The following is a 16,055-nucleotide window of genomic DNA, read 5'->3' on the forward strand; positions in this document are numbered from 1 at the left end:
CTTCCAGAGATTTGTAGCAAAAGAGCAGAAAGGAAATGAAGACAGAAGAATTTAGAAGACAGTCTGAAGGCAATACTGCCTACCTGGCCTTAATTTGCCACCGAAAGATGACAGTGTTCACTTTGGTAGAAGACAAGTGGAGGTGGGATAAATTGACACCATAACCAGACTTTGAAATTTAATCAGTCCTTAAACACAACCAACCATGCTTTGTGGTTGATTGTGCTGTAAGTATCTCACAGCCCTAGGGCCTTTCTCTCTGTGGGTGTGGGATTCATAATTTAGAGTGTTTTCAGAGAGCAAATCATTCAGCTGTCAAGCCTAGTTCAAAAAAGGTCACTTGCGAAATACCAACTATTTGCCTCTTATCTGTAAAGCACAGGACTATTTGATATAACATTGAATAAAACAGTGCTGCAGTAAACATAGCTGTAATGTTTCTCTAAGCTGGACTCAGGCAGACAATATCACACAGGGGAGGGGGGCAGTCTTCTCCACCCATGATTTGCTTTGATGGCCTGTCTTCCATTTAAGCCATTGTATTGGTGAAGCTTAATGCTAAGATTTCTTTTTGTCTAATTGCCCTCCTCTTCTGTATACTAGAGTGTCTTGCTTATTTATCTGTCATTGCACTCAGAAGGCAGGAGGAAGGGAGACCACCAGCCTCAGGCCAATCTGTGCCATAGGACAAGAACTTGGAGAAAGAGAAGAAAGGAGGCAGGAAGGGTGAGTAAATGAGTGAGAAAACAAATAGCTTGCAGCTAGTCTCAAGGAACAAATGCAGCAAGACAGAAGAGGGCAGACGCTCATCACTGAGCTGATCTGTATACAAGCAGCGATGCTGGGCTACCCCTAGCATGCAGCTGTGGTAACATCCTTCCCTCTCTTATCTTCTACCAGACAGCTGCAGAAAGCTATTTTGAAGCTGCTTGATTACCCTACATTTCTAGAGTTAAAGGGACTTCTCCTTTCCCAGTACTGCCTGCTTTGGAGAGCTAGGGCACAGACAGGCTTTGAACTTGTGTGCAAAAGATTAACAATCCTGCAGGATGGGAAACTAGTCCTGTTTTATATTGTTACATTTTTATTAATGCTTTTATTGATCCTTTGACAGTTTCATGCATGTATACAATGCTTCTGTTCTATTCACTTACAACTCCCTTTCTCCTGTCTCTTCCCATCTTTCTAACAAATCTATACCCAATCTTCATGTTCTCTACCCTAATTCCAATTAATGCCTATGTGTACTTAGATATGGAATCTTCTTCATGAACAAAGGCAATGTACCTTAGACTTCTACCTAAACAAAAGAAAGCTACATCCCCAGAGAAAGCTGACTACTCCTCCCCAGTAACCATTAACTATGAATAGCACCTCATCTAGAGCAGAGCCTTGTAAGCCCCTCCCACATCTGCACTGGGATGTTGCCTAGCTCCATCCTTTGAAGTTCTTATGTAGATAACCACAACTACTGTAAGTTCGTGAGTGCACTGTGCATGTTATGTGTAGAAGACAGTATTTCCCAGTACTCCTCATCCCCTCACTCTTACATTCTCTCTACTTTTACTGCCCTTTTCCATGATGTTTCCCAAGCTTTGGAGGTAGAGAGTCCATAAGCAGTCGACTGTCATTTATTCTGTACGCATTGCCCACTCATGGGTATCTTGCAATAACCACTGATTACTTTGAAGAAGAAGGAGGAGGAGGAGAAGAGGGGGAGGGGAAGAAGGTGAAGAAGAAGAAGGAGAAGAAAGAGAAGGAGAAGAAAGAGGCAGAGAAGAAGGTGAAGGAGGAGAAGGAAGAGAAGATGGAGAAGAAGGAGAAAAAGGAGGAGGAAGAGAAGGAGGAGGAGGAGAAGGAGAAGGAGGAAAAGAAAGAGAAGAAGAAGGAAGAGGAGGAAAAGGAGAAGCTTCTCCAGAAAGGGTTGACAGGAACAATAATATGTGGGCATTAACATTAATATTTAGAAGATAGTTTGACAACAATGTCCATCAAAAATAAAACAAACAAACAAGCAAACAAAAATCAGTAGTAGTAGGTTCCCCTCTAGGGCCCATGCTCTTCCCAGCCACATCAAACATGTCAAACATGAGTTTCCTCCTGCTGAGCAATTAACTACAGCCAGAAAAAAATCAGTAACCTCCATAATACTCAAGTATAATTGCACCAGTGGGTACATCTTACCTGGAAGATCAATATTATAGCTTGTCTGACCCATAACTAGGTAGGACTACCGATCACTTTCTCCTGAAGAGACCTGCATAGTTTTCTGGCACTATGAAGGGTGACCCTGAGTCCTGCTGCCGCCCTGTGGGCAGTCAATTCATTCCAGGGGAAGAGGGAAGCATGATGCCCACCTGTACACAAGGAGAGCACATAAGGTTCTGGTGATTATTTCCAAACTCAGAACTATACAAGCAGTTCTGATTAAACTCCATGAGACATGATAAGGAAGAAAAAAACTAATAGGTAAAGAGGAGAGATTTATAGGGATGGGTGTCATTTTGGGTGGAAAGGATATGAGAAGCCAAATTACAGAGCACACAAATTGTGAAAGAACAACGTTTACTAGGGAAGAAAAAAGGAAAACTATATACAAAAATGTTACTATTGAAGTGTCACTATGAACACAGAACAAAAGTCAAATAGCAATCACCACTTAAAATCTAATCCTGTCAGAAATTACAAGAACACTGATATGATATAGACAACACGTGCATAAATGGAAAGGAAAAGAGATGAATGTCGATTATTGGAGAGAGAAGTAAATAGAATATAGGGACACATGAGGTGAGACAATTTTGATAAAGATATAATAAAAGGAGAGAGAAGAAATAAAATCAAAAACTGTGAAAAGAGTCCCCGGCCTCAGGAAGTATTAACTCCCAGTGTCCTTACAACCTCTGGCCATGGCCAGTGAAATCACATGTGCTCCATTATTTTTTCTTATTACACACACACACACACACACACACACACACACACACACACACACACACACACACACAGGTAGAAGTTACAATTTTGACCTGAAATGCCTCTCAAATTCTATGATTCCACATGCTCAAGGTTTGGCCACCAGCTGGTGATGCAAATGAGAAGAGGTGGAACCTAATGGAGGGAGGGAAGTGACATGTTGAAGCTGTTATGCCCAAGTCAAAGGGACTGAAATATTACCAAGGAGCCAATTCTGATGCAAACACATAAGGGCTTTATTATGAGCTCTTGAGCAAGGTCTCTCACCATCCCCTATCACAGCATGTCATAGTAAGAGTCCAGAGTCTAGGGGTGCAGGGTATTTACTGTGGTTACAGCAAGCTTGGAGAATTTCCATATGGGTCACCAAGTTAATATTTTAAAAACTGCATTTCCGGCATAATCCGCAGGGACCAAAAACAGGGCCAAAATGATCTGACACACAGGATGACCAAGCTGCTTACTCTCTGCAGGATGTCTTCAGTTACCTATAGGTACCTGGATCCTGCTATTGTAACCTGACTGGCCTTTGCTGGGGGAGGCTGGGGGAGGGGGCTGTCATACGATGTTTGCTCAGGTGGACTTTGTGATTTTATTTCTTGGAATTGGAGTTTAGCCCCTGGTCTCGGAAAAAAAAAAGGGAGTTTCTTCAAATAATGGAGTTGGCTGGGCTTTACAAAGCCAAGTCATTGAACAGGGATAATGGAAACCCTCCTTCATCCCTCCTACAATCCAAACTCTCCCATCAAAGCTTCTATCCTGTTTCAAAGTCTCATTCCAAACCGCAAAGCAACCAAACTTTCTCTTCTTGCAAGCTGTTCCTTGCTAAATCATTTCTCTGCAGGTGAAATGAACCAACTTAAGCCAGATTAAACTATGTAAAGGCAAATTCATTGCCATGAGGAGAAAGAAAGTGGGGAGGGAAGAGAAAAAGAGGGAAAGAGCATGCTTGGTGTAAGGGGACAGGGAAGGAGAGAAAGAAGACAAAATGTCTGGATTATATAGGGAGGAGCCTCTGCGGGAAGGGCAGTCCAGCCCCTGGGCAGGAACTAAGGAATGCTGGGAGAACCTAGAGGCCAAATCTGCATCTATTTGTAAAATATGCACCTCAGCTGCTTGTCCCAGGGTCTGAGACCAAACATCTCTCAGGTCTTTTGTTACAGAAACTAAATGCTAACTAGCACAGTAGGGCCTGCTGTCACCTCACATCCAAATGGCCCCTGTAATTTTACACATGGCACACATGCTCACACATTCTTTGCTTTCAAAGTCAACAAACACATCACAATCTATAAAAATGAAGCAGATTTTCTCCTCCCTTTTTATCTGGAACATATAATGGGTCACCAGATGGTCGCCATAGTTTCTTCTAATTATACAATAGGTTATTTATCTTCTTAGCCTTCCAAACACTTTATCCATTAAAGTTTTAATACAGTCTATGGGTCTTTATCAGGTTCATTTTCTCTGCCAATTAAAGAATTAAAAGGCAGGAAATACCTTGAGCACAACAGGGAGCGGCAGAGAAATCTCAAACACCTCAGACAGCAGCAGACAATCAGCAGTCAAGGAAGTTGTTTATTTGTTGTGAGGAAACACACACATATAACAGACACACCGAAAATAATATGCTACAAAGGATTTTAAAGTGTCTGAAGTCTAAAGTCTAAAGCTAAAGTCTCTAATTTAGGATTGCTTGGTTTGAAGAAAAATAGGAAGGTTGATTGGTTCACAATCGTTGTATCACATGACGGGATCTGATCCACCTCTGAGCTTGCGGATCCAGTCCATTAGCAGGAGCCCTGCTGGTGGGAGACAAAAGCCCACAAGGCTTTTGCTTTTCATTGCCAGGCTTTTGTTTCAGATCAGGAGGGTAAATGTCATTGTTCTATAGCTATGAAAAGACATGACGACCAGTGTCTTAGTGGGTTTCATTGCTGTGAAGAGACACCATGACCACAGCAACTCTTATAAAGGACAACGTTTAATTGGGGTTTGCTCAGGCTTAGAGGTTCAGTCCATTATCGTTATGGCAGGAAGCATGACAGTGTCTAGGCTGCCATGGAGCTGGAGGAGCTTAGAGTTCTATATCTTCAACTGAAGGCCTCTAAGAGAAGACTAGCACTCATGTGGTTGGGAGGAAAATCTCATTGTCCACCCCCAAGGTGACACACTTCCTCCAACAAGGCCATACCCACTTCAACACGGCCACACCTCCAAATAGTGCCACTCTCTGAGCCAAGCATATTCAACCAACACAACCAGGCAACTCTTATAAAAGAAAGCTCTTAACTGGGCCTTGTTTAAAGTTTCAGATTTAGTTCTTTATTATCCTGGCAAGGACCATGGCAGCTTGCAGACAGACATGGTGTTGGAGAAGTAGCTGAGAGCTACATCATAATCCACTGGGAAGTGGGACATGCAGAGAGGAGAGAGAGAGAGAGAGAGAGAGAGAGAGAGAGAGAGAGAGAGAGAGAGAGAGAGAGAGAGAGAGAGAGACTGGGGCCTCTGGGGCCTCTTCCAGAGATCCAAGGAGATACAGTAGGAACTCCATAGCATTTCTGGAGACTATAACTATTAATCTATTAATACATTAAGGAAATGACGAAGAAGACACAATTGGCAAGTGGAGGCATCATGTCTAAAGCTAGGCTGTCTGGATCCAGCCTCTGCCCATAGTTCTGAAGTGCAAATGCAGACTTCTCGAGTGCATTCAGTGCAGCTGCAAATGAAGGAAAGCAGCACTGATAACACCTCTCTGGAAGGTTCTGTGTCAAACAAACCATAGTTTATAAATCTTGGTGGTTTCATTGCCTGTGAGGTTTTACAGATTTTAACAGAGAAAAGTATTTTTCTTTGTCCCAGAAACATGTTATATGCTGAAGGAGCAATCAAATGTTTGTATGATGCTCCCGCATCTCTCCACTTCATTGATTTACTCATTAATTCATGACTGGCTGTCAGCTGCCACGGATGGTCCCAGCTGGGAAGATTTAGATCTGAGGGGGAACTTTTGGATTTCAGGAAAAGGTACAGGTTCGGCAAGATGACAGATAGACACAATCACACACAGAGGTGGTTTGAATCTGAATGTAATTTTCTGTTTTGAGGCATGAGCCTTTAAGCATGAGGGATTGACATGTACATATCAAAAGATGTATCCAGTAAAGCAGGCATAAGAAACAATTAGCATAACCATTTGGCACAAGGAAGTATAAAATTGACCAGGTAAAACGTTTTCCCGTGTAACAAATTTAGAAGCTCGAACACAGACAACATCAATCTTCTTGATATAAGCTTTTAAAGAGACTTTAAAGGACGTTTTGTCAAACTCCCTGAGTCTAAATGAGTCTCCGTGAGTTGTAAGTATGAACTGTATCCTAAATCACACCTGGATAAGTTAAGAATGTTGTTTTGGCCAAAAAAATCCCTAGGTGGGGTCTGCAAGACAAAAGCAGTTCCTCACAAGCTTCCATTGAGGCAACTCTGAGCTTTGCACCAACTCAAATGTAAATTCTTTCTAATTTGCCCAACACCCACCTGTTCCGCAAGGACATTGTATAAGGTTCTTCAGATGTAAGTATCTTCTAGTCTGGGGCTATTGTTTCAAATACACCTGTCCTGCAAGGGTGACCATGAGGGTCAAAAAACAAAAGAAACTTGTACTTTTCATGTGTCTCTGGTTAAACTAACCTCTTCTTAATAACATTATATCTTTTAAATTATGTACAATGACTTATAAGCCAATATTCAGTCAAGACACATGAAATACATTTATACCACTGTGCTAATTAATGTTTTTCATACCATAGTGTCAGAACCATACTTCATTTATATACTGTTGGGAAGTAAATGTAATTATGTAAACAACTGGAGCAAAGTGTTGCAGAATTTTCTGACTAGTGACTTACCTCAAGATGGATTCTTTTACATGTTAATTTGCTTGGCTTTTCTTAGTCCCAGCTACTAAGAAGGGGGAGAGTTTAGGAGCAAAGCAAATTGCCAAGTGAGGTTTTTGGCTTCTGAATAGAGGTGTTCCGGCGGGCGCCAGGAGACATTTCTCATCTCAGTGTGTGAATTCTTGTCTCACAGAATCTACTGAAGCCACTGCGGCAGTCAGCCTCCTTAATTCACTATATCCTGTAGGAACATCATACCATCCCACTATATGCCTCCATATATGCAGCCGCCTATCACACTTGTGTAAATCTCAAGTGAACAGCAAGATAAAGCTTATGTTTTCAGTGTGAATATTTGAAAGGAAATTGTAGGAAATCATTCCTGAGAATTGAGAATACACAATTGATATTCACTTTTTGTCTGCAGGCAGTCAGGCTGATTGAGAAGATTCCAAGGTGTTTTTCCTCTGCCTTGAATGTCTAGAGGCTTTGTCTTGTGCTTTTTTTTCCCTTCCTGTTCACTTCAAAGAGAGATTGATTAAATAGAGAAGTAAAATAGGGGTATATTGAAGAGCCAGAGTGACCAGTTATTATGTGGTAGGCATGGCTTCAAACTCTAGACTCCCACTTTTTAAAGTATACCCTAGTCTGAATCATTAGCATTCAGATGGGTAGAAGAGGAGGGATAGAGTGACCATGGAGCCTTACCAATGTCTCCAACTGCTTTCTGTGCTCAAAAAAGTTCTACTGACCATGTTCAGAAGGCAGCCTTACACTACAAGCCTGCTGAAATGGAGCGCGTATGGAGGGTGCACCCTGGACTTTCCAAGATCTTGTGGAAGGAACTGGAAAGGGACATGAGGATAGTGGAGAGAAGCAGGAAGATTCTAACAAGAAAGAGGCTTGCAAGCAAAAAGTTGGTCATGGCTGTGAGAAAAGCTTAGAAGGCCATAGGTTCAGATGTGGCTCAATTGATGTCATAGTTACTTTTTAATGGCTGTGACAAGATACCATGATGGAGGCAACTTATAGAAGAAAAAGGTTTTCCAGAGAGCAAGTCCTTCATCACCATTACAGGGAACATGGCAGCATGAGTGCACCTTAAGAGACAGATTCTAGACTTTTAGACTGTTGTTTATTTTTTGGCAATCCATCTATTTACCAGGTCAGGGTGCAGCCTGCCCTGAACCCAGAAAGTCGTTTTGGAAGTTGAGGCCCAACTTCAGACCTAACAGTGAGATGGTGTTTGCTGGCGAATCAGATGACCCCAAGCTAAGTCTCTGACATCCACATTACTGGGGACACAAAGCTCCTTGCATCCAAACATCACTAGGGAAACCAAGAATGTTAATCATGCTTGAGTGTCTCCTCAAAGGAAGAAATACTTGTTTTTTACTCAGAAGGCTAAAAGTGAATGTTGTTAATGATGTGGTAACCTTTGCTGTCTGCAGAGGCAGATTTCACCTAAATCCCCAGAATGTTTATTCTCTCTACCTCTCTAAACCTTTATCTTATGTTATGACTCTACCTCTCTAAACCTTTATCTTTAGTTCTCAGTTAATAGAACCCCTCTTCAGGGGAAATGTACTTGATAGCCAGCTAACCTCTGCTATTGCAGTGAGAGACTATATAAGACCCTAGGCCTTCAGCTTTAGAATACACCTTCATGGTCTACTTTGAAAAGGTTTCTATGTAGTGTCCTTACACTTTATTGTGCCCTTGGAATTGTAATGATTATTATCTGGAAACCTGGGATGGGAATGATTGTCGCCTGGAAACTTGGCTCCAGATTGTACTGTTTAAATATGCTGGCAATAAACCATCTGGCATCAGACTCCTGGAGTTTGATCTGGCCTAATGAAGTCAAGGTGAACCAAGTTTCATCCTAACCTTGTCACCATAGTTCATTTCCCTGCCTACAATGACACTTGCAGAAACTCTTATAACACATGAAAAGAGAAAACTGTCTCCTGCAAGCTTACCTCTGGTTTCTCCCCCCCCCCCTCTCTCTCTCCTTCCCTCTCCCTCTCCCTCTCCCCTCCCCTCTCTCTCTCCCTCTCTCTCCATATATATCATAGTGTGATTTCACAAGTAAATGTCAACCACAAACACAAATCAAAAGGGAAGAAAACCGCAATTGGTCAAAGCTGCATTTTCTGCATGAAATAGCTCTTGGCATGCCACTGTGGCTCAGCTGTGGTCAGGAATATCCTTCCTGCTTTATCTCTCACTAGGACATGCATCAAGGATTGTTTCCTGGTGAGAAGCAGTGGGAGATATGTCCTGTGTAGCCTGTATACATCTCAAGAATCACATCATTAAACACAAATCTAGGTGGTATTGTAAAGGGAACTTGCAAAGTAAATTTACTAATCATTTCCCTAAAGAATGACCCAAAGAGACACAGTCTGGGTGGGCCTGAGTCTATCACTTAGAAAGTCCATAAATTAAAGAAAAGTGGGTTTTTTTTCTGATTCAAAACGATGAAGTCTGAAGCTGCCCTTTCCTTTTGTATTCTCCTTGAATTTTTGTGGCCATGTTAAGTTCATGCCTGTTGGTAACAGTCCTTCTCTAACCTCATTGCTGCTTAGCACAGCCTTACAGGCACAGAGATCAATGCCTGTAACAAGTGTGACTATTCAAAGCATTCATTTCCATTTTATCTTATGTGTGTCCACAAATGAACATATAGTACACATTGTTTCTTCATGTAGAGAAGTCATGCATGCCTTTACTCTCTGTTTCCTGACTGTCATTTGACCCATCCTAAATTTCTAAAAGATCAGCTCCTGGAAACTGATTCCTTGCTGTCCTCACCAAACTTGCAAAACTGCTGAGATAATTAACCAATTGTTTTTTTTTTTAAACCCACATATTGTTGTGTATCAGAGAGTGAGACAACCACTCGATCAGTGGTACGAGGGGAGAGAGAGATCCTCACAGCTGAGAGGAATAAAAGCAGTTTCTCACCCAGCTTCTCATCTCACACAAATGAGATACCTGCCTTTAAAAATTTTTCCTCTAACTAGTTCTACATAACACACTTTCTATGTGAGTTTAAGGATGTCTGCCTGCTAGCAGTAACTAATAAATTCTTTTAATGGTAATTTGAATTAAATCTGTGGTCTTTTCCCAGTAGATTTGATTTCTGTAACAAGTGACTCTAGAAATCCAGGCTTTATCTTCATAGCTTTCATGCAATGGTCTCTCTGAGCCTCCATGCAGGGTCACCCCTTACACATGCCTAAGTGCAGAGAGTTTTCTTAGCTGGAGCAGAAGATTCTACAAAACCCTTTCTTGTATCCTTGATTCTAAAGGCAAAGAAAGCCATGTGCTGATGGTACCAAATCATGCTGCTTAATAGGGCTGGAACTCGACCCCCTTTTAAATTACATTTGCATTAACTTTCTGTTGTTGATATTTTCCTTCACTGCTTAAACTTGTCTAAATTACCTTTCATATATTGGAAGCTTTGCTTGGTAGGGTCTTGCCCTGAAGTCACTATTCCATTTAGCATTGGGATCTTCTTGACACTTCTTAATTCCCTTGAATTAGTTCCATTACATTTACTATTTCCTTTTCCCCTCAAACTCTGCATCTTGTATTTCTCCCTGCCCTACTTGTCTCTGTTTATTGTATATCTATATGAGAGTATCAGCTAGTAGGCATGTGAAAGTCAAAACTATGCTCTCTTGAAATCTCCTCAGCCAAGGCCATTAATCCAAAATTCTTCTATTCAACCTCAGGAAAATTTTTAGGACAAGAGCAGCAGCCATATTCTTCACTAAAGTATTGCAAGGACAGTCTCTAGGGCTCTTACTAATAGTTTCCATTCTGAAACTCCATGCCCTGGGCTACCATAGGTCAAATCACACTCATCACTCTCTCCCTTGTTCTTCTAGGATGGCTGGGTTAGCCCCACTTAAAGTATCTGACTGCTTTTCCAGTTCAGAGTCCTTAAATCTTTCATATTTGTCCAACAAACAGCATGGTCAGGCTTGTAACAATAATATCCCAGTCTCTGGTAGCAATTTCTGTCTTAGTCAATGTTCATCCACTATGAAGAGACACCATATAAAAGATAACCCTTATAAAGGAAGGCTTTTGACTAGGGGCTTGCTTATAGCTTCAGAGACTATTGGTAGGGATTATGAAAGGATTCAGGCAAGTTCTGGAGCAGTAGTAGAGAGCTATGTCCTGATTCACAGGCAAAAAGAGGGAAAATCTTAACCTGGAATGGTCTTTTAACCTCAAAACCCACCTCTCATGACACACTTTCTCTAAAAAGGTCACAGTTCTTGATCTAATTCTTTCAAATAGTACCACTCCCTGGTGACTATGCATTTAAATATATGAACCTATAAGGAGGGATTCTCTCTCTCTCTCTCTCTCTCTCTCTCTCTCTCTCTCTCTCTCTCTCGACTTATTTATTATTATACATAAGTACACTGTAGCTGACACACCAGAAGAAGGGATCAGATTTCATTATGGATGGTTGTGAGCCGCCATGTGGTTGCTGGGATTTGAACTCAGGACCTTTGGAAGAGCAGTCAGTGCTCTTAATTGCTGAGCAATCTCACCAGCCCTGAGAGAGGTATTCTTATTCAAACCACCACATCTAGTAAGGCCCAATAAAATGGCCCAAGATGATTTTGGTTCTCCACCACCCACATCCTGTGGGGCAAGTGAACTGTGCCACCATACAGAAGAACTAATAAGGTTGAGCCAGCCTAAACCCTGGGAAATCTCAGAATTGAGAATGGTAAGCACAAGGACAGCTCCCTGCCTACTACTTGATCTGGAACACGTAACCATGACACACCACTGAGAGGACCACATTCAGTTACATAGCATAAAAACCCGGAGTTCTCCATGCTGAGGTATCCAGATAAGCCCTAAGTGTTTAGTCAATGAGCTTCCCTTACTAGGAATTCCTTCCTACAAAAGGTATTTAATCCCTGGTTCACCCTAATATGTATGCATTCACATCTGCCATCAAATAAAGTAGTTTGGTCAAGAAAGGACTGTCTCCTTCATCTGCAGCTGGAGGCCTTTATAGTAAAGAGCTGTGTCTTAATCTCCCAGGGAAGGCCTTCTCTCTTCCAGCCCCTCCATATGCTCACCACTTACTCAGAACCAAACCAGATTCCACCCTGCTCCAGGCTTTGTCATCACTTTCCTACGTGGCATGTAGGGGATGCACAGACTCATTCTCAACTTCCCATGATACCCCAGTCATGTTTGAGCACACAGAAGACTGATAACTGCAGCATCTATCCCAGATCTTGATGTTTCTCATCTGGGGAAGCACAGGCTGGCACCCCTATCATGTACTGTGTCCTGACACCCCTAAGCAGTTTGCAGACAGCACTCAGGCACCCCAGCAGCAAGGCAGAAATGCAGCCTGACAACATCACATCTCTCCCAGGACTGCCAACACTCAACAATGAAGCACCTTGATGTAAGACTTGATTTCCTCAGAGAACCACAGCCCATCAGGTCAGTCATGTGAAACTGAGGGAGGATAGGAACAAACCATTTCTAAACTTATCCAGAGGTCCTCAGTGCTCTGAGACATGTTAGGGGCTCCTACTGGCCCTGCAGCATTTTGTCCCCTTGCCATCCAAGGTTTCTGCCCCTCCCAACCTTTTCTCAAGGATTGCTTTAAAGAAGCAATCTCAGCTGCTAAACCTCTTTCTCCAGGGTTTATTTTGAATAATTATTCATAATTAAAACTAAATTTATTTGTGCTGTATACACAAGCTACTTGTCTCTCAAGCATACAGGAAGCCTCTTATCTCCATCTCCTAATATGATGTAGGAAAGCTAGGATTATAGACAGCTATCCCCATATGTCTGGTTTTATCTGGGTCTTGGAATTTAGAACTTGTGGCCCCATGCTTGCATGAAAAGTGATTTAACAACTGAGTCATCTCTCCGTGTCCCATCAAGACAATAATTAATAATGTTTTTAAAAAATTAAAAGGAAAAGTTCTTTTTTGAGACAATTTCACTGGTGAGATCTTCCACACATTAAAAAGGAAAAAACATCAACTCTCTATTATCTCTTTTAGGTAATGCTTTCTAATTCATGCCATTATTTTAGCATTACCATGATATGAAAGTTAGATAAATAAATAATAGGGAAGGAAAACTAATACATGGAATAAACAGATGTTTGTATCATCAACAAAATATGAGCAAATCAACTCCAACATATATGGCTTACTCATCAAAATCAGGATGGATTTGTTGAAGGTAAGTTTTCATCAGTTTATAACAAATCCTCTTGTTCAAAAGACATGGCTTGGCAGTAAAGAGCATTAACTGCCTTTTCAGAGGACAAGGGCATATGTCTTAGAGTTTTATTGCTGTGGAGAGACACCATGACCAATGCAACTTTTATAAAGGCAAACATCTAATTTGGGCTGGCTTAGAGTTTCAGAGGTGTAAGTCTATTATCATTGTGGGAAGCATGACAACCCTTAGGAAGACATGGTGCTGGAGGAGTCAGGAGTTCTACATCTTGAACTGAAGACAGCCAGAAGGAGACTGTCACGTGGAGCAGAGCTTAAGCATAGGAGATCTCAAAGTCCACCACCACAATGACACACTTACTCCAACAAAGCCACATTTCCTAATAGTGCCACTCTCCATGGGCCAAGCATTCAAATACATGATTCTAAGGGGGCCACACCTATTCAAACCACCGCAGTATGGTCCCCAGCCACTCTAGCTCCAGGAGGGCTGATGGCGTCTCCTGAGTTTCTTGAGAACTACACACACACACACACACACACACACACACACACACATACTCACACACCAAAATATGCATAAAAATGAATAAAATAAGGAACTGATAAATGCCTCAGGGTTAAGAGCACTTAGGGCTCTTACAAAGACCTGGGTTCAGTTCCAGCACCCACGTGATTGCTCACAATCATCTGTAACTCCAATTCCAGGGTAGCTGATGGCCTCTTTTATTCTCAAAGGCTGCCAAGCATGCATTTAGTACAAATGTGTAATTCAGAGCACACACAAAAATAAAAATAAACAAATCAAATTGTTTTGATTTACAAAATAAAAAATAAAAAAGCAATAAAAAATAAAGAAACAAATTGTTAAAAATAAAAAAGTGAAACAAAATAAATCTAAAGTTAAACCATTTAGTCAACTATATTGATGGACTTAAAAAAGTTGATTATAAGAATTGGTGGAGAAAAAAATTGAAAAAAAAACCTGAATGTCAATTTGTTGCAAAAACTCTCAACAAACTAGGACTAGACATTCACAACATCACAAATTTCCTAATGCAACATCATATTTAATGAGAGAACGTAGGTGCTTTTTCCCAGAGACTGAGAACAGACAAACATCTTTTTCTCCACTCATTCTCAATCTCTCACTCGAAGACTTAGGTAGGAAGCATGGTAGGAAGAGAAGAGAAGGGATGCTCCTTGGGAAGGAGAAGCATTCTCATTAGATGGCAAGCTCATGTATTTTGACAGTCTCATGGATTTAACAGAGATGCTTATGGAACAGTTAAGCAATTGAATAAGGTTGTAGAATATATGACCAATATTTAAAAACTCATATTTGTTCATAGATATAAACAATGATGATCTTAAACTAAGTTTTATTTTTTTAAAGTATTATATTTTATGGGCTATGTTATTATATTCCAAAAAATTAGATAAATATGCTACAATAGGTAAGGTGTTATGTTCAGCAAATATAAAATTATTGTGACTGAAGTGAAGAAAAGTCTAAATAAAGTGATAACAATAAAAGCTAGTCTTAACTAAGATTTAGATTGATGATAAGGACTGAGCCATTGTGAATGGATCAATGCTGGGGAAAGCTCAGTCTTAGATGTATGCTGTCTAGAGTTAATGCTGTCTTAAGCAATTAGCTCAAATCCTGGCCCCTCTGAAAGACAATTTGGAGATAGAGGGTAGCAGGCAGCTGTCTACCAAGGCTCAGCTCTTGTGTGTAGAAGGTGCTCCTGTGCAGTTACACCCTCCTAAACAGAGGAAGTGTTCTGAAAACACTATGTCCCAAAGAGAAAAGAACATTTGTGTCTTTCCACAATATTGGAACTTACTGAATAAGAAATTCACAAGGTGTGGAGGTGTCAAAGGCAGGAAAGCATCAGACATTCCTACTTTCCTTGTTAACCTCTCCTGAGGTGAGCAGCTTTGCCTAATCACACCATTTTAATTAGGAATATAAGCACTCAATCACATATTACACAGTAAATTGATCATCTTCCTTCCATCCTTTTTCTTCCTTCCTTCCTTTCTTCTTCCTTCTTTTCTTCCTTCTTCCTTCCTTCTTCCTTCCTTCCTTCCTTCCTTCCTTCCTTCCTTCCTTCCTTCCTTCCTTCCTTCCTTCCTTCCTTTCTTTCTTTCTTTCTTTCTTTCTTTCTTTCTTTCTTTCTTTCTTTCTTTCTTTCTTTCTTTCTTTCTTTCTTTCTTTCTTTCTTTCTTTCTCATTTCTGCTTCCTTGTTTGCTAGGTATCCATAGGTTTTACAATCACTTTAAGGGCATAAGAGGACGCAGATGCCTTGATGTTTCAGAAGCAGGAAAATAGAAATGCAAACGAGTCTGCAATGATAACAGAAGAAACAGAAGCTGCAGGGAAGCTGAAGACATATCCTGGGTCTGAGATCAGAGCTACAGACCTGAGTTCAAAGAAGAAAGGACAAGGTCCAGGACTAGGCAGATAGACAGACTGCAGGTCCTATGAAGAGGTATACAGGCTGATTCCAGTTGACTGGATCATATCAATGGCAGAACTAAACTAAGATGAAGCCCTAGGAGAGTCAGGAGTTCTCCACCTGTCCATCTTCAAAACAAATGCTGGAAGACAAGGTGAAAGCTTTGCACGAAATCTTCCAGGGGACAATTCTACAATCTTATTGCATTTTAGACAGCATTGTCTTTGAGCAGGGCAGAGAGCAGCTCAGGCCTGATGCTTTGGATGGAAACCCATGTGACAGAATGAACAGAATGTAGGACAATGAACTAAACTCAGTGGAAGACAAAAACTAACCGAAAAAGCAGGCCTCCTCCCGACCCTCCATCTACAGGTAGGTTGGTCTTGACTTCACAATTGCCAATAAAACAAGGAATTTATTTCCACAGCTTAATAGTAACCCAAACCGAGGCATTTGT

The sequence above is a fragment of the Apodemus sylvaticus genome, chromosome 2 (genome assembly GCF_947179515.1).
Source record: "Apodemus sylvaticus chromosome 2, mApoSyl1.1, whole genome shotgun sequence".
Classification (NCBI taxonomy): domain Eukaryota; kingdom Metazoa; phylum Chordata; class Mammalia; order Rodentia; family Muridae; genus Apodemus; species Apodemus sylvaticus.